This window comes from Ambystoma mexicanum, chromosome 1q (assembly GCF_040938575.1).
Source record: "Ambystoma mexicanum isolate Mex_15411 chromosome 1q, UKY_AmexF1_1, whole genome shotgun sequence".
NCBI lineage: Eukaryota > Metazoa > Chordata > Amphibia > Caudata > Ambystomatidae > Ambystoma > Ambystoma mexicanum.
The window spans coordinates 790961001-790976576 of record NC_090922.1 but is presented as its reverse complement, the minus strand read 5'-3'; the positions used below and the strand labels follow the sequence as shown (position 1 = coordinate 790976576).

The window sequence follows — 15576 nt, the reverse complement described above, 5'->3', positions numbered from 1 at the left end:
GAAGATTGCTCAAGTAAAGATTGGAAGGGGTGTGTAACAGACCTTATTTCCAAATTGGTGGTGGATACTGTCTCATAATAAGGTAACTAGCCTTTGGTATTTGGATACAATCGGATTAGCTTTCCCCTCAGAGAGAGTTCAAGACATGTTTCAAACACCTCAGTATGTAGCCGCTCGTCTGGTGACGGTGCGAAAATCAATGCTCCTGCTAGGAATGATAGCTTGCTGCATCTACCTGGTGCCAGACTGCGCATGCTGTTAATGAGTTTTATCATTTTTATGCTTCATCCCTTCTCCTAGTGGGGAGAGGGGGGGGGCGACGACTCTCTTCTCGCTTCACCATTATTAGCTTAGTTTGTTAGCCCTTCTATTATTCTGGGAGAGGGGAGGACTGTGTGTTTTACCTTTGGCAGGAACCTTGGGTATCCCTGTCTGCCCAGACAATCTGGAGCCTAGGCGGGAAGTGGGGGAGGAGTTTTCAACCCACTGTCCTTTGTCTGCCAGAGTGCCTGAATAGGACCAGCTCCCACATGGGGGGTCTGGCTGTTCTGATTAGACAACCAAACACCTCTGTCTGTATAATGCTGTTAGATTGCAGATGAGTGTGTGCTGGAACTGTATGAAAGGTGAGGCTTCTGGAGTGAAAAGCAAGTCGACCACAGGAACAAGAAGTAATCGAAGTAGGCGATGACCAGACACGCCTGCAGATCCTTTGCAACACTGAAACAACCGCTGCTATCCTGACCCCATTTTCTGTGCGACAGAGGAGCCCCCGAAGAGGACGCCTTCCCTATGACTGGTGGGAACAACCAGTACCAAGACTAACTTTGAATTGAGCCATCTCCTCAGGTCCTTGTGTTTCCAGAGCTGCGGAACCCCAATGCAAGGAGACCTGCCAATTTTGAGTGCCTCATTGTGGAAAGGCAGAATCCGTCCAAATCTTTGGTGAACCCGTAAGGGCACTCAAGAGATCTGATCCAACTTGCCCTCATCAGTGTGGGACTGCAGGAAGCAAAGTTTAATGACCAGGCGATCCGTGTCCTTTGGTGCTATAGAAATGGCGCAAATAAAATGCAGAGTGAACCTAGAAGTTGCTGAAAGTCGTGCTACAGGTCCTCCACTGCTGCTAAGAGATCCCATCCAGTGTCCTGCCTTCAGTTATCAGACCAAGGAATCCAGAGGTCGAGTTCAGAGCTGCGACATCGCGGATCATCCAGCGGAAACATTTTCTTCTAACCTAAGGTACTGTGGGGAGAAAGGTATTGCTTACCTAATTACAAGACGTTGCTCCAGAACACTGGAGTGCAAGCAGGGGTGTCCAGGGAAACCCCCTTTTACCTCAGACCCAAGCCGCTGCTTGTGTCCCTTGCTATAGTCCGATTTAAGGTCTTCCTTCTTAGTAGTTAAATTGATGCTTCAGTAACACTAGACTGTAAAAAATCCACAGAAACTTCACAGTTCGTTGCTTGTCAAGACTTCAAAACCTCTCTGAACTGCCTTTAGCTAGGGTTGTGACTTAAAGATCTTACTATGCGAAGAAACCCTCTCTAGAACCTTGAACCAAGCTCATGTTACACTAACCATTTTCCTCCCTTTAAGTGACTTTACTTTGTGTTTTCAGAGTAAATGCATTACTGTATAAACCGTTGAAAACCGCATGAGTGCGCAGTAACTGATAGTAAGATAACCTTGTCATTTCCCTTTCTAACATTGCTACATATGTAACCATGAACAAACACAAAATTTGAAAGTGCCCCTTTGAAATGTATTACCAAGTATTCATAAGTGTTCTTGTATAAACGTCTGAATTATTTAAAGTGATACTGGTGTAAATATAATAAGCATGTACTTTTATATAACTTTTATTAGTGTAAGTGCTACTTTGCTGTGCCTGTCTAACTAGATTCAGTGTAATTACCTGCAGCTCACATCTTCCTCTTCAGATAATCCAGACTGGTCTGCCACTCTACTAACGTCCTGAGTAACTACTGACTGATACTAAGAGTTTGGGAGCTACAAACCAGTGGGATATCTTACTAAAGGCTTACTGGCAGTAGGACTTTAGGAAACCTCCCTTAACACATCTGTCTCATGCAAGAGTGGCTAGCGAAACAATGGTCACAAGCAAGCAGGTTGCGTGATCTAGTGGTGGTTTTGCAATCTCTGGTTCAATCGCTGCAGTGGTAGACCAGAAGCAATCTGCTAAAGGGGAAGACTGTCAACGCACCAGCAATCAAAGCCACTCTTAGAACAGATCTGTCAATGACAGCGTGGGGAGCTCACTTTCTCCATCACTTTGCTCATGGGCTGTGGACACAGGCACTAACCAGAAAACACATCAACCTTCTGGAACTGCTTGCAGTCCTCAAAGCACTTCAAGCCTCGGCACGCAAGACTGTCTTAGTCCTCACAGTACCACAGCCATGTTTTATATAAACTAACAGGGAGGGACAAACTGTCCAGGGCTGTCCAAACTAGCCCAGAGCATCTGCTTAAATCACTCTTGCCGTGCCAGGGATTCCTTCAGCTTGAATCTGCTCTGTTACCTGTTATGGGTAGATTAGGTTTGTGGGGGTTGGGGTTTATTATTCCTAAAGAATGTGTTAACTTTGAGGAAATTGTTAATGAACATTGTTTGAAATGTAGGCTTTTTTGCATTTTAAAAATGCTTCAAGGTTTTAGTGATGGTGAAAGGATTTCTAATTTTTAATATGTTGATATGTTGATGTGTAATTATGGTGTTAATTGCTGTTTTTTTGGGAACATTCTGTATTCCCGAAATAAACTTAATGTACCTGCATTGCATGCTTAAGTTATCTGATGTATATTAAGTGAACCTAATAGTAATTGTATAGATTTGTATTGTAGAGTGTGTGATGGCTCATCAGCCAGTGCAGCCTCAGTCCACCATAGGACCCCCACGAGGCCCTGTTAAAGGAGAAGCCACTTGTTTTTTACCAGGAACCAGCATCCACTAATATGGCTTCCGGTATGCAGGGATTATATCGAATAAAAAACGCTTGACATTTTAAAGAATGAAACAAAAATAGTACTTTTTTGGGGACTAAACTAAAAATATGGTTAAGTGGGAATAGTGGTTTGGGGTTGGGGGGAATTATTACTAAACAAAAGGGGGCTTTGGGTGGGGAACCCCCCAAAAACAACAAAAAAGAAATGAGTTATTTTGGTTTTAGTTTATTTGTTGAAATTTCATTAGTAGTTTTCATTCGATGAAATCGCACGTAACCTGGCAGCCGCGTGGACTAGCAACTTTACCTCTCTTGCTACAGCAAGTTGCCGCAATTGGATTGGAGGAACCAGGAACGAATCATCATAGACCCACCAAGCTGTTTGGTGAAGCCAGCCAATGCACAAGGCCTCAGTTCTCTGCCGCTCTCCGCCACTTCCCGCCAGGTCCAACTATTGCACGTTCCCTATCCAATCGGGGATCTGCCTGCAGATTTGAAGTTATGCCGAAACTACACTACTGTATTGGCTCCCTTGATCCTGTTGCCCGCTGTACAATTGGTCTACTGGAACGTTAACATTCCACTACTGCCTCCCTCCCATTTCCGACCGCCCGCATTGGTGGCTCCTCTCGTCATTACCTCGCCAGTCCATTTTGCGCCTACTGTGCCTCATCAGCCCAGCCTGAGATGCTGGTTTAATTTGGGTCTCTGCCTGCTGCCCATGACTCCACTCCTCCGCCGCAGAGTGCACCCACAGCCAGAACGCCCATAGCGCAGGACAAGTCCTTCAAAGCGCCTGCACCTCCATCCACCTCTGTGCTCTCAGCCGTGCCTCGATACCCCCAGATCGCCTACTGCACCCATCTCCACAGTGCCTAGAGCAATTGACTGTGAGACCTACACAGCACCCAGAGGGTCCGAGAGGCGTACCCACAGCATCCCCTTGCATATAAACACTAGTACTACTGCATGTGAAACCCCACACAACCCTTGGATCCAGATCAGCCCATTCATCGACCTGACATATCTGGTGAGGCACAGCCCGTTCCTCTTCCCCACCCCACTTCATCTATGCATGATCTCTCCACCACACCGCCTGGGGACCCCAACCCGCAGATCACGACTAACATGAGTCCTGTAGCACTGAACATAACATGACACACGCAAAAGGTACATTCTTTCCTAGCCAGTCAGCTCCAATACACCTACTCTGCACTACCTATGCCCAGCACACCCTCGGCCACTAACTCCCACCTTCAACTCAGTCCAGAATGCTCTTTGTGCTCTCTCGGGAGTAACTCAACACTCTCAGCCCAGCAGTTTGCTCAAGATGCTCTCCTCTCCATTGTAGCCACCAGCATTGCGCATCGGAACAGCAGGCTCTGCTCCAGAACCAGCCTATCCCAGTCTAGATCACATCCCCAATCAAGTTAGGCTTGAAATGGCTGTCTCAGAGAATGCTTATAAACTAACATGCACCTGAGACCTAACCTGAACTTCTCTTACCCTCAGTCTGGCTCCCCACCAGGTCTTATCCATACAAACAAGGCCCCTTCCCTGCCCATTATAGCCTCACCACTGGTCCTCATGATCGTAAGCCAGAATTCACCTCTCATCCCTATCAAATTGGATGTCCTGCCCACACCCTTCATAGGAGCCCTTGTCAACTTCAGATCCATCTCGGCGCATGCCCTTGATGTACACTACCTCATCAGTACCAACAATCTGGATTCATTGCTGTGTCAGAAACGTGGCTTCACCCTGCCTCAGGCCCAGCGCTTTCCCTTGCCATCCCCTCTGTTCTCTCCAGAACTGATAAACCTTCTGGGAGAGGTGGGGCGCAGCTCTAATTGCCAACAAAGTCATACTTATCGGACACACCACAGTACCAATAATTCTCCAGCATTGGATCTTTTGTGGATTCACATGCTGTGAATATTCTCCGTCAGGCTGGGGAACCTTGGTCATTTTAACTTAGCGTTTTCCTATGGAAAACTTTGACACTTTCGTGTCCTATCAATGTTCTTTTGGTTGCTTTAGCTACCACCAATAGGACGTAGGGTATAAATAGGCCCGCCCCCGCGGCTTCCCTTCAGATTTCAACCGTCTACAAAGTGTTGGGATCACCTCATGCTCGTTGTGATTATTGCACGTGATGGTGCGATTTATTATTTATTTTTTTTTCTTCAGTAAAATCATTGTTCCGGCCCTGTGTGACTTACGGGCTTAGGAAAGTGTATGAAGGGGAAGGGCATATGGACTGCCTCCATTGCCTCTACCCCCATCACTCGGCCGAGTCTTGTGAGATATGCAAGGGGTTTTCACAGAAGACTCTTATGGACTGCAATCGGCAGTTGGTGTGTTGGCTGAACAAAAGTACCTGCACCCCTTGGAGGTGGAGTTAGTGCGTCATCGCTGGTCAGCGTCGACTGAGCCGCCAGCTAAAGTCTCGCCCTGTCCTGATGGAGGTGGGTAAGAGTGGTCTCCCCTCTTCGAGTAAACACCTGTCGATGGGGTAGTGTTCAGCCAAGCATGGTCGGTCAGACCAGTCACCAGGGTCTGGTAGTAAGCCTGAGAAGTCAGCGTCTCAGGTGAAGGCCAAGAGCTTCTCTTTAGGGGACCATCACAAGTCCTCCGAGTAGAGTCGTCTAAACATTGGTCCAGTGGAGCCAAGCAGGTTGGATCACCTGAAATATCTACACCGCAGGTTGCGGTTCCAACTAAGTCATCAACGGCGGGTGTCCCGTCAATTCCGAAGCCGTCGACGGTGGTGTCTTCGGCGCTGGTAGGAGAAAGAGGCCCGCTATTGTCGTCAGGGATGGACACAGACAAATTGCTACCGACGAATGAGAGGTGGCAGGCTTCTGCTTTTGACTCTAGTCTACCAGACACTATTCTACAGCAAGAGACTGCATCGGAAGACGATCGGGATCCGGTGTTGGCTCCGCCGGCCATGTGCCTGCAGTGTGTTGGTCCATCGACGTCGATGGGTGTGGGGGCTGGTCCATCCAGTTACCCTCTGGTGAATCCGCAGGCAATGTTGTCACTCCAGCGCTGTGCACGTTGCAATCTCTTTTGGGACAGCTCGATGCCAGATTGCCTCCTCTGAACGTAGCTCCGGTGGGGCCTCCCGGCAACGCTGCAGGTGTTCCTCTGTGTTCGACAGGTTTGGCTGAACTACCAGCGCCCCTGCTGGTGAACGAAGATCAGCCACGTTCCCATCGTGAGGGTGAACTGCCAGATTTGGAGTCGGACAGTGGGCCTAGGGAGACCTTGTCCACTGGCTTGCCATCGAGGGATCCAGAGTGGGATTCGGACGTTGAGATGGAACAACCTCGTAGTCCGGCACAATCGTCTCTGCCCGATAATGTTGGGGCGTTTCATGCCATGATGGCGAAAGCATGTGTAGAATTAGATTTGGCTCCTGAGGAGCGGAAGGAGTGTTTCCTGTTTGACCACATGGGCAAGAGACGAAAATCTGTGTTCGCAGTGTCTATCCTGGACCACGTGTGGCCGCAGGGTCTGCGCACAATGTAACACCCCTTCTCGGAACCAGCTATCAAAGGGAGACTGGAGAAGTTTAATGCCCCGGACTCTGCACCGAAGTGCCTGGTGTCACAGCCCACTCCTGAGTCAGTGGTTTCAGTGGCCGCTAGCCGCAAAGCCAGGAGTCGGCACAAATGTATTACCCATTCTGATAGTGACGCCAGGAGACTGGATGTCTGCGGTAAAAAGGTTTTGACTGTGGGTGCGACGACGGTTAAAGCTGCCAATTTATTTTTACGATTCTAAGATTTGCATCGTTAAATGTGGCATCGGTTGGCTCCCCTGCTGGAACATCTACTTGAGGAACACCAAAAAGCTGCCATGATGTTGGTACACGAAGGTGTCCAATCGTAGTATTAACATTGCCGTGGACTTTCGGAATCTGGTTTTAAACAGATTAACAACGGTGTAGTGTTGCGTCGACAGGCTTGGCTAAAGTGCAGAGACTTTCGCCCGGAGGTGCTTTATACATTTCTGACAGGTCATGTGAGGGGGAGCTGTTTGGTGAGAAAATGAGGCCCTCAAAGGTATGAGCCTTGCAGAGTGGGCGCTTATTTCGTCCCTTCCGTCCCTTTCGTGGGGCATCGTGGAAATGCCCGGGTTACTTCCCCCAAAGCCTGGGGCTACAGCCGATCTGGTTACTCCTCCCAGGGGTGTAGGAAGTCGGCTCAAAAAAGCCAGGAATTTCAGGCCTCCAGGAAAAGAGAAGGACAGGCCTCTTTGTCGTGTAGATATCTGGTCCAGCGCAGAAGCAGCACAAACTCCTACCTCCCCTTAATGGTTTTGGTGTCTGGAACTAAAAGTGCACAGACCTCCGCAACCACCATGGGGAAAGAGGGTTGGGGTCCACGGATTGGATGGGTAGAGGGTTGAAGGAAGACCAGAAAGAGGGTTAGGAAGAGGTTATGGGCAGGGAAGGGGAAATCGGGGAAAACCTGCTCCTTGGCTCTTGCTGCATTGACCTTGGAGCTTCTCATCACACTTTTGCTTTGAGAGTGACCCCTAGGTCTTTGTTCAGTTACACTTTCACTGAACGACTTTGTTTTTTGCTAATTACACTTCTGCACCATGAATGCATCACCTGGAAGGCTCTCCACCCAGTTAGCATGCACGGAGTTGCTTCCAGTTTGTTTTGAATTGCTCTGGCCCACTGACACTGATTCAGGAGCTGGAGCGCTCATCAAGTAGGCACCTTACCAAGGTGTCACACAAGGGCGGTGAATAGGATTACCAACTGATAACATCTAACATATGCTTTCACCAAACCCCAGCAGGATCACTCTCAGAATAACAGGTGCATACACAAGTGTGGGCCTGGGTCCCCAGTTACTGTGCACACACTTTTGCCTTTTAACAGACCCCCCTTTTGTGATGCTCACACCATGGAATGCACTTGCGTGCTAAATAAACAAGCAACACTTAACTCTGGTTGTTGCTTTGAAGACCGGTGCCCAAATCCGGTTTCAGCAGTCTCCGGAGGAAAAGGAAAAGCACACAGCGTCTGTCAGAAGAAAACACAATTAGTACACGTTCAGAGCGTAACGTGTTCTGAAGGGTTAATACACTGGGATTAGTTCATCCTGCACGGAGTGAATCACCGCTGCCATACCTTATTAGTCTCCACACAGGGTTAAGTCGATGTGCTTCTGCGCGACAGTTTACGTTCCAGAGCACTTTCACAACAATGCCCCCTGTGAGATCTCGCGGCCCAGCTGCTGTCAACCAGCACGCTTCTCTCGCATAGGATCAGCTTTCACACAAGACTTTTACTTATCTTTTTGATCGCAGGGCCTAAGATGTCTTTAGGCGTGGAGCAGCCCCGCGTGCGTTTTCTGCCCAACTGGAGCCTCAAGAAATGTGTCCGCCTGGAGGAACATCCGAGCGCGAACAAACGTCCCGTGTTCGCACATGCGCAGACACTGGGGCGTTGGCATTCCCAAGCAAGTTTACAGGCTCTGTGTGCCTGATCCTTTTGTTTTGGGAGCGCGGGGACTGCTGGAGGCGCTCAGGATCCTGGGCAATGTAGTCTCTGGCTACTAATTGTTGGAATGCAAGTTTCCTTCCAGCAGATGCGAACTTCCCCCACCTGATGATCCTACAGGAGGGACAGAGGTGGTGCAACGCTCACCTGAATCCCTCGGAGGCGCGGGTCTGGTCTGGGCGTACTCCGAACCTTCCAGAGTCACTCGCAGGTCTTTGGCACCACCCTGGAAGGGCCCCCTCCTTACTGTGATCTTAATCCGGAGAGTGATGTCTGCGGGCAGAGAGGAAACAGGGGTTAATGTCTGCCTGACGGGGTTTCGGCCCTTTCCCCTTCCTGACACTCCTACGACTCCCCTAGGCCACACGTGCTCACCTTAGGTAAGTAAATGCGGCGCTCTCCATCCTGCGTCTGTGCAGGGGCGCTGTAGCCAGTTACTTCACTGGACGATAGTTCAGCCTTTTATTGCGGAGGTAGAGTCCAGAAAGCAAGACCGTTGTTAGCTGCACGAATGGTAAGTGCCTTATTTGAGTCTTTTATTGTCCTTTCAGAATCTTGCCTCTTTGCAGGTCCGGTATGTTGATCTGGTAAGTGGAAAAGTCCGGAGTTTTTTGCAGGCAAGCAAAAGGTTCATCTGAAGTTAAATGCACTTTTAAATGTCTTTTTCCCCTTTTCTTTCAGGTTGCGGTGCAACCAGCGATGAAGACTGATGCTGAAGTATCGTGCCGGAGGACCACTTGAGGCACGTGAGTAGAAATGGAGTCCTGAGCTCTAATAATGTCCTTCTTGTATTTTACAGGTGCGAACAAATGGCGCAGAATGGAGCTCGCGGAGTCCGTGGCACAGGTAAGCAGATATCATGGAGTTATCGCTAACCTGTATTCTTGTTGCAGATGGCTGGAGAACGAAGAATCGCGGCACAGGGCCTTGGAAGGCGCCGACGGGTGGTAAGAGCAGCTCTGGTATTTTCTCGTGCTACTCTAATGTTCTCGTTTTCCTTTTCAGATGTCACAGAAGGCTGGAGCTGGATTTCAGGAAGGTAAGTTGAAGATTGTCCTGTTTTCAGGTGCAGAAGAAGATCAGCTGGAGCCGACACGGTGAGCGTCCTGCTGCTATTGCAGAATAACGCGAAGCACGTGAAACCAATCGGGTGTGGTTTAAATAGCCTTCAGTAGTGCTTAGGCGTCTTCTTCCACAGCCTCCAGAGGTAAGAAAAGAGTTCCAGTATGTGGTTCTTGGGAGTGGTGCTGCCCCCACCCAGCAGTTAAAGTAGTCCCAGAAGGATTGGATGAAGAGTTCATCCTGCAGGTAGGAAGGCAGCATGGTCTGCAGCAGGTAAGTCCACCCAAGCACCAATCCCTTTTATATGAGCCCGGCGCTTCCAGTGCCGGGACTGGGTCCCTGCATGAGCCTGGCGCCACTGGCGCCAGGACAAGGTCCAAAAGGCCCCTACGGGGGCTGGCTGGTGCCTGGAATGAGGATCATGACCCTGCTTCCAAGGATGTTGGGCTAGGTCTGACACCTTGGGGCCAGTGGTCATGACAGGTGGCATCTGCTGGATAAATATGCCCCCATAACAGTGCTGGCCAGAGTCTGTGCTCTTTTTGGTCTAGCACGCTGGGGCTTTACGACACTCTTCCTCCAAAGGAAGACAGGATAAGCCGCAGCAATGACTGTTATCCGGGAAATCGGCTGGGCGGGGGGCAGGGTGGCACTATACGTAGACAAGTGGTGCAAAATCACGTCAGACCGTTGGGTGTTGGACACGGTCCGTCTGGGCCACTCCCTGGAGTTCAAGTGTTCCCCAACCACCATTACTCTAGTGTATACCATGTAACCCCACCATCACATTCTACGACAGGAGGTGGTACTTATGCTGAAGAACGGGTTATAGAATTGGTTCCTCTAGCCGAGAAAGGCAAAGGGGTTTATTCCAGTTATTTTGTGGTGAAGAAACCCAATGGCAAGTGGCGGCCCATACTGGATCTTCGGGCGTTGAACAAGACTCTGCAACGCCTGAAGTTCAAGATGCTCACGATTCAGGAGGTTGTTCGGTCTGTACAGCCGGGAGAGTTTCTGGCCTCGTTGGATCTACAGGACGCGTATTTCCATATCCCTATGCATCGACTGCACCACATGTTTCTGCGGTTTATCGTAGGAGATCATTACCAGTTTCGGGTACTCCCGTTCGGGTTAAAGTAGTCGCCACACGACGTTAACAAAATGTTTGGCGCCGGTGGTGGCCTGGCTCCGACGGGGAGGTCATCATGTTTACCCATACCTGGAGGACTGGCTGGCACACGTTCATCGCTGGGAGAGGCGCAGGAAAGTCTTGGTGCTACCATGCAGCTGTTGCAACGGCTAGGCTTCACCGTGAACTTCGAGAAGTCCCTTCTGTTGCCTTCCAAGGACTTGGTTTTTCATGGGGCAAAGTTTTGGACACAGCTGGGGCTTGTGAGGCCCTTGGACGAGAGGGTTTTGAAGCTAAAGAAAAAAGCAGCGGAGTGGAAGATCGGTACAAGGGTGTTTGGTCTGGACCTACATGTAACTGCTGGGGGCCATGGCATCCTGCATTCCGCTTGTGAAAAACTGCCATCTCTTCATGAGGCTGGTACAAGAATTCCTCGCCGACCGATGAGCTCAGAGTCACAGATTGTGGTCCGACAAGGTGGTGGTCGATGGCGATCTGGTGGAAGCACTTTGATGGTGGCAGTGCTCGGACAATCTGGTTCGGGGCATGCCATTGCTGGAACCGGAATTCCATTTTACAATCGTGACGGATGCATCTCAGACAGGATGGGGGGGCGCATCTCGAGGACTCGCAGGTCCATGACCTGTGGTCTCGGGTGAAGTTGCGTTTCCACATCAATGTGCTCGAGTTGAGTGCAGTACATTTGGCCCTGAAATCTTTTCTGCCACGCATATGCGGGTCGGTGGTGAGGGTGTTGATGGACAATACCACCATGATGTTTTACCTCTGGAAACGAGGGGGCACGCATTCCAGGGTGCTGTCAAAGGAAGCACAAGACCTCTGGCATTGGGCTCTGGTGCACGACATCAGCATTGTGACCTTTCATCTGCCGGGAATGTTGAATGTGCAAGCGGATGCGCTCAGCAGGGAGGTGAGCCGACTACACGAGTGGCAGTTGAAAGAGTAGCAGGTGTCCATGCTCTTCCGGAAGTGGGGGCGGTCCTTCGTTGGATCTCTTCGCCACACGGGAGAACAAGCAGTGCAAGGAATATGCCAGCAGGTGGGCTCATCTCGAATCTCTAGGGGATGTGTTCTCGTTCCCGTGGACAGACCGGTTCGCTTATGCATTTCCTCAGACCCTCCAGTGGATTCGGAGATGCCCAGGCCGTGTGATTCTGGTGGCCCCGTTCTGGGCCAGGCAGCCATGGTTCTCGGATCTCCTTCATCTGTCCGTGGCGGAGCAGATTCACTTGGCAGTGACGCCGGACCTTCTGTCTGAAGACAAGGGTGCTGTCTGGCACCACGAGCTGGGGTCTCTCAGCCTGACTGCTTGACCCCTGACTTCTCACAGTTTGGCCTGTTAAAGCTTTCTGTTGACTGTCGGCGCATTTTGGAGGCAGCAAGGGCTCTGTCCACGAATGCCTCCTATGCGTGTAAATGGAAAAGGTTTTGTGTGTGGTGTAAGGGCCAGCCTGGGATTGGACCCTTTGAACATTTTGCCAAAGCAAGTTTTGTCCAACTTATTGCAGGTGGCAGAGAAGGGTCTGGCATTCTCCTCCATAAAAGTACACTTGGCAGCAATTTCTAGATTCACTCGGAAACGACATGCAATGCCTCAGTTTAGTGATCGTCTCATCAAGCATTTCTTGAAGGGGTTGTTTCGGACCTTTCCTCAGTCAAGAAGTTTCCTCCAGCGTGGAGCCTTAATGTGGCTCTGTCAGGTCTCCTGAAGCCTCCGTTTGAACCAATGTCGTCAACACCCTTGTAGTTTCTGTCTTGGGAGGTGGCTTTTCTGGTGGCCATTACTTCGGCCAGAAGGATGTCTGAGTTACACGCTTTGATTGTGGACCCTCCATACTTCAAGAACAAGGTGGTGTTGGCTACTAATCCACACTAAGTGCCAACATTTCGCAAACTCTCTTCTATTGTGTTGCCCTCTTTGTTTGCTTCAGCCTCCACGCCTGCAGAGCGGTCTTTGTATTAGCTGGATGTAAAGAGGGCGTTAACATTTTATTTGAATCGTACTTAGTTCAGACTTTCTAAACAGCCGTTTGTGGCTTATGGACTGTCCGTCAAGGGATGGGTTATCCCCACGCAAGGACTTTCTCGTTGGGTGTCGTCTGCTATCTCATTCTGCCACACTAAAGCTGGGAAGCCTTTGGAGAGGAATCAGAGGGCACATTCGACGAGCGCTACGGCTTCGCCGGTATTATGGTCGGGGATTCTGCTGGTGGACATCTGCCAGGCAGCCTCCTGGGTGGTGCTGCATACCTTTACTCGACATTACTGTCTGGAGAAGCAGCATGGTGAGGATGTGCCGGTCGGACGGGCGGTCCTGCAACACCTGTTTCAATAAGGTAAGCCCCGCAGCTTCGGGGTATGTGTTTGAACTTGATCACTATCGGTTTCTTGTCTCATTTATGTGATTTTTTTTCTATATTGGTTTGCATTTGCACTCCGCCATGCATGATGGAAACTGCTATGTAATCTATTCACATCATGTGAATCCATGAAAGATCCAATGCTAGAGAAGGGAGTTGTTTCTTACCTGTAACTCCATTTCTGAGGTTTGTTAATCTGCTTAGAATCACATGCTGTGCATGGTCCGACCTCCAGTGGTCACTGCGGAGTATTGCATTCTGTTTTTCGTAGTCGAAAAGGGGACGTCGACAAGGTGTGTTTGTAACACTATCGCTATAGTGACGTGCGTTGTACCCACAATCATGTGCCGAGGGCCCTCAGATTGTTTTTTCCCCCCAGTTATTGATCGCCTCTATGCGGAGCTCCTCGAGAGACATTGCGAAATCATTTTTTCGACCCTTGGTCGTTTATTATTATTAATATATAACATATAGATCCCTCCCTCGACGAAGCTGCAAGCTGTTTCTCCGCCGAGCAAGATCTTTGACGGAAGGACGAGCGGAGGAGATCCATCAGCGTCGGCGAACACGTGGCCTGGCCTCGCCGGCCTTACACAGTAGGGAGAGTGGGGTTGTGTGGTCTTTTCTTTTCTCCCCGAGAATGCCTTTCTCTTTCCCCTCCCTCTTTCGAGGTCGTAATCACACTTCTTGCCCTCAGCTATGGAGAGGACGCCCTTTAGGTTTTGCCCACTTTGCAAAGACAAATATACCTGGAAGGACAAGCACAAACGGTGCAACCGTTGCTTGCCCCTCGATCACAAGGACGACGGCTGTGCGGCCTGTAAATTACTTAAGCCCAAAACGATAAAGGACCGTAGGGTCAAAAGGTGGGCGGCCTACGCCATGTCTAGGTCAGATTCCTCGCCCGCTGCCGCCGAATGTGACGAGGACAGTGACTACAAGCCCTCCGTAACGGAGGTTGTAGACCTCTCGAGGGACCGTTCGCGCTCCTCTTTGTCCGGCCCCGACAAGCCCGGCTCACGCCCAGTTTATGGGGATGAACACCCCGGCGACAAGGACGCACACAAGAAATCTCAAAAAAACATACCCCACGGCAGGCATTCGTCAAAGACGAAGGCAGCCAGAGCCCCAACGGCGGCGCCGGGCCCACCGGCGTCTTCCGCCAACCGCAAGGGTCGACAACCCTCCCCGCTACAGCTCCCGCGACAGGCGACCGGGCACTCTGGAAATAAGGGCGCTAACCCCAAACCCTCAGGCGGCGACACACCTCGTAAGAGTGCGCACGTTGCCAGTAAAGACTCGATGGTACCTAGCGCGCACGTTGCCAGTAAAGACTCAACGGTACCTAGCGCGACGGCGAACGATCCCTCGGCAGACAGAATGATCGCCGAAAGCCTCGCGCGTATATCTTCTAAGGACGGCCAGAGACGGACGTCAAGTGACACGCCGAAAACCCAAAAACGCCAAAGGCTCTGGAAAGTAGGCTGGGACAGCTCCCACTGTCGACGGAAAGCCCTAGCCTGCCAGAACACTTCTCAGAAGGCAAAGGCACCTTATCTTCGACGCTATGGGACCGATCTAGGCGAATACAAGGAGAAGAGACTCCTTTTTCACTCCCGACCGCTCTGGCCTACCTCAGTGGACCTTAGAGAAGTTCCAGTCCTGTATGGACAAGTTAGACAGATTCATGGCCATTCCAGAAAAAAGGACACCTAAAAGACCTAGGGAGGTACTCCTAGAAAGTCCAAGGGCTAAATACCCGAAGTTGTTCTATAACCCCTTTCAGGAGGTTATGAACTTTTACGACCTCTCCGAAGAGGACACTCACTTCTAGGAGGAGTTCATTAATGATGAGAACCAACAAGAGGGAGAAGGCTTCCATGAGGACACTAACATAAGTGAGGAAGGGTACGAAGAAGACCCAGATGAGGGTGACCCAAATCCCTGGCAGTCACCATCAGGGTCTACAGAGCCAGACATTATAGACATCAGGTCTCCTCAGACCAAACCAGTCAGGAACCCTTCGCCTGTTGACGACCAGCCCACCTTTAATTCGCTGCTGAGGAAAGCAGCAGCACATTTTGAGGTCGAAACTGGGGAGGTCACCCCAGACACTGACTTCGTGGAAAGGATTATCAAAGAAAACCCCCCCCACCAGCCAAACAATTCCAATACTCGCCTCTATTAAGAGACGAATCAACCCTTCACTGGCCACCCCTGCAATAGTAAGAGGGGTTAATCCAAGAATTAAAAAATGGTTCTCACCCTCTCAATCAGACCCACTATATATTAAGGGTCACTCAATCCCGGACTCCTTAGTGGTGACTAACACTAAGAAAAGGGCTGTGGTTCCACTTTCTACCAGCGAGGCACGCCCGGATAAAGAGGGGAAAAAGCTTTATGCCCTAACCAAAAGAATTACCACCTCGGCAGCGTTCTCAACTAGAATTGCCAATAATAACACATTGCTGGCAAGCTAAGCTGATGCACAATGGGGAAAGCTTAAGC

The 15576-nt window shown here is 50.2% G+C and overlaps 1 protein-coding gene across 4 annotated transcripts in view; it reads left to right on the top strand.

Moving 5' to 3' along the window:
• TPR (translocated promoter region, nuclear basket protein) overlaps positions 1-15576 on the top strand; it is a 2097972-nt gene that overhangs the window by 874862 nt on the left and 1207534 nt on the right. The gene's annotated exons all lie outside the window — the stretch shown is intronic.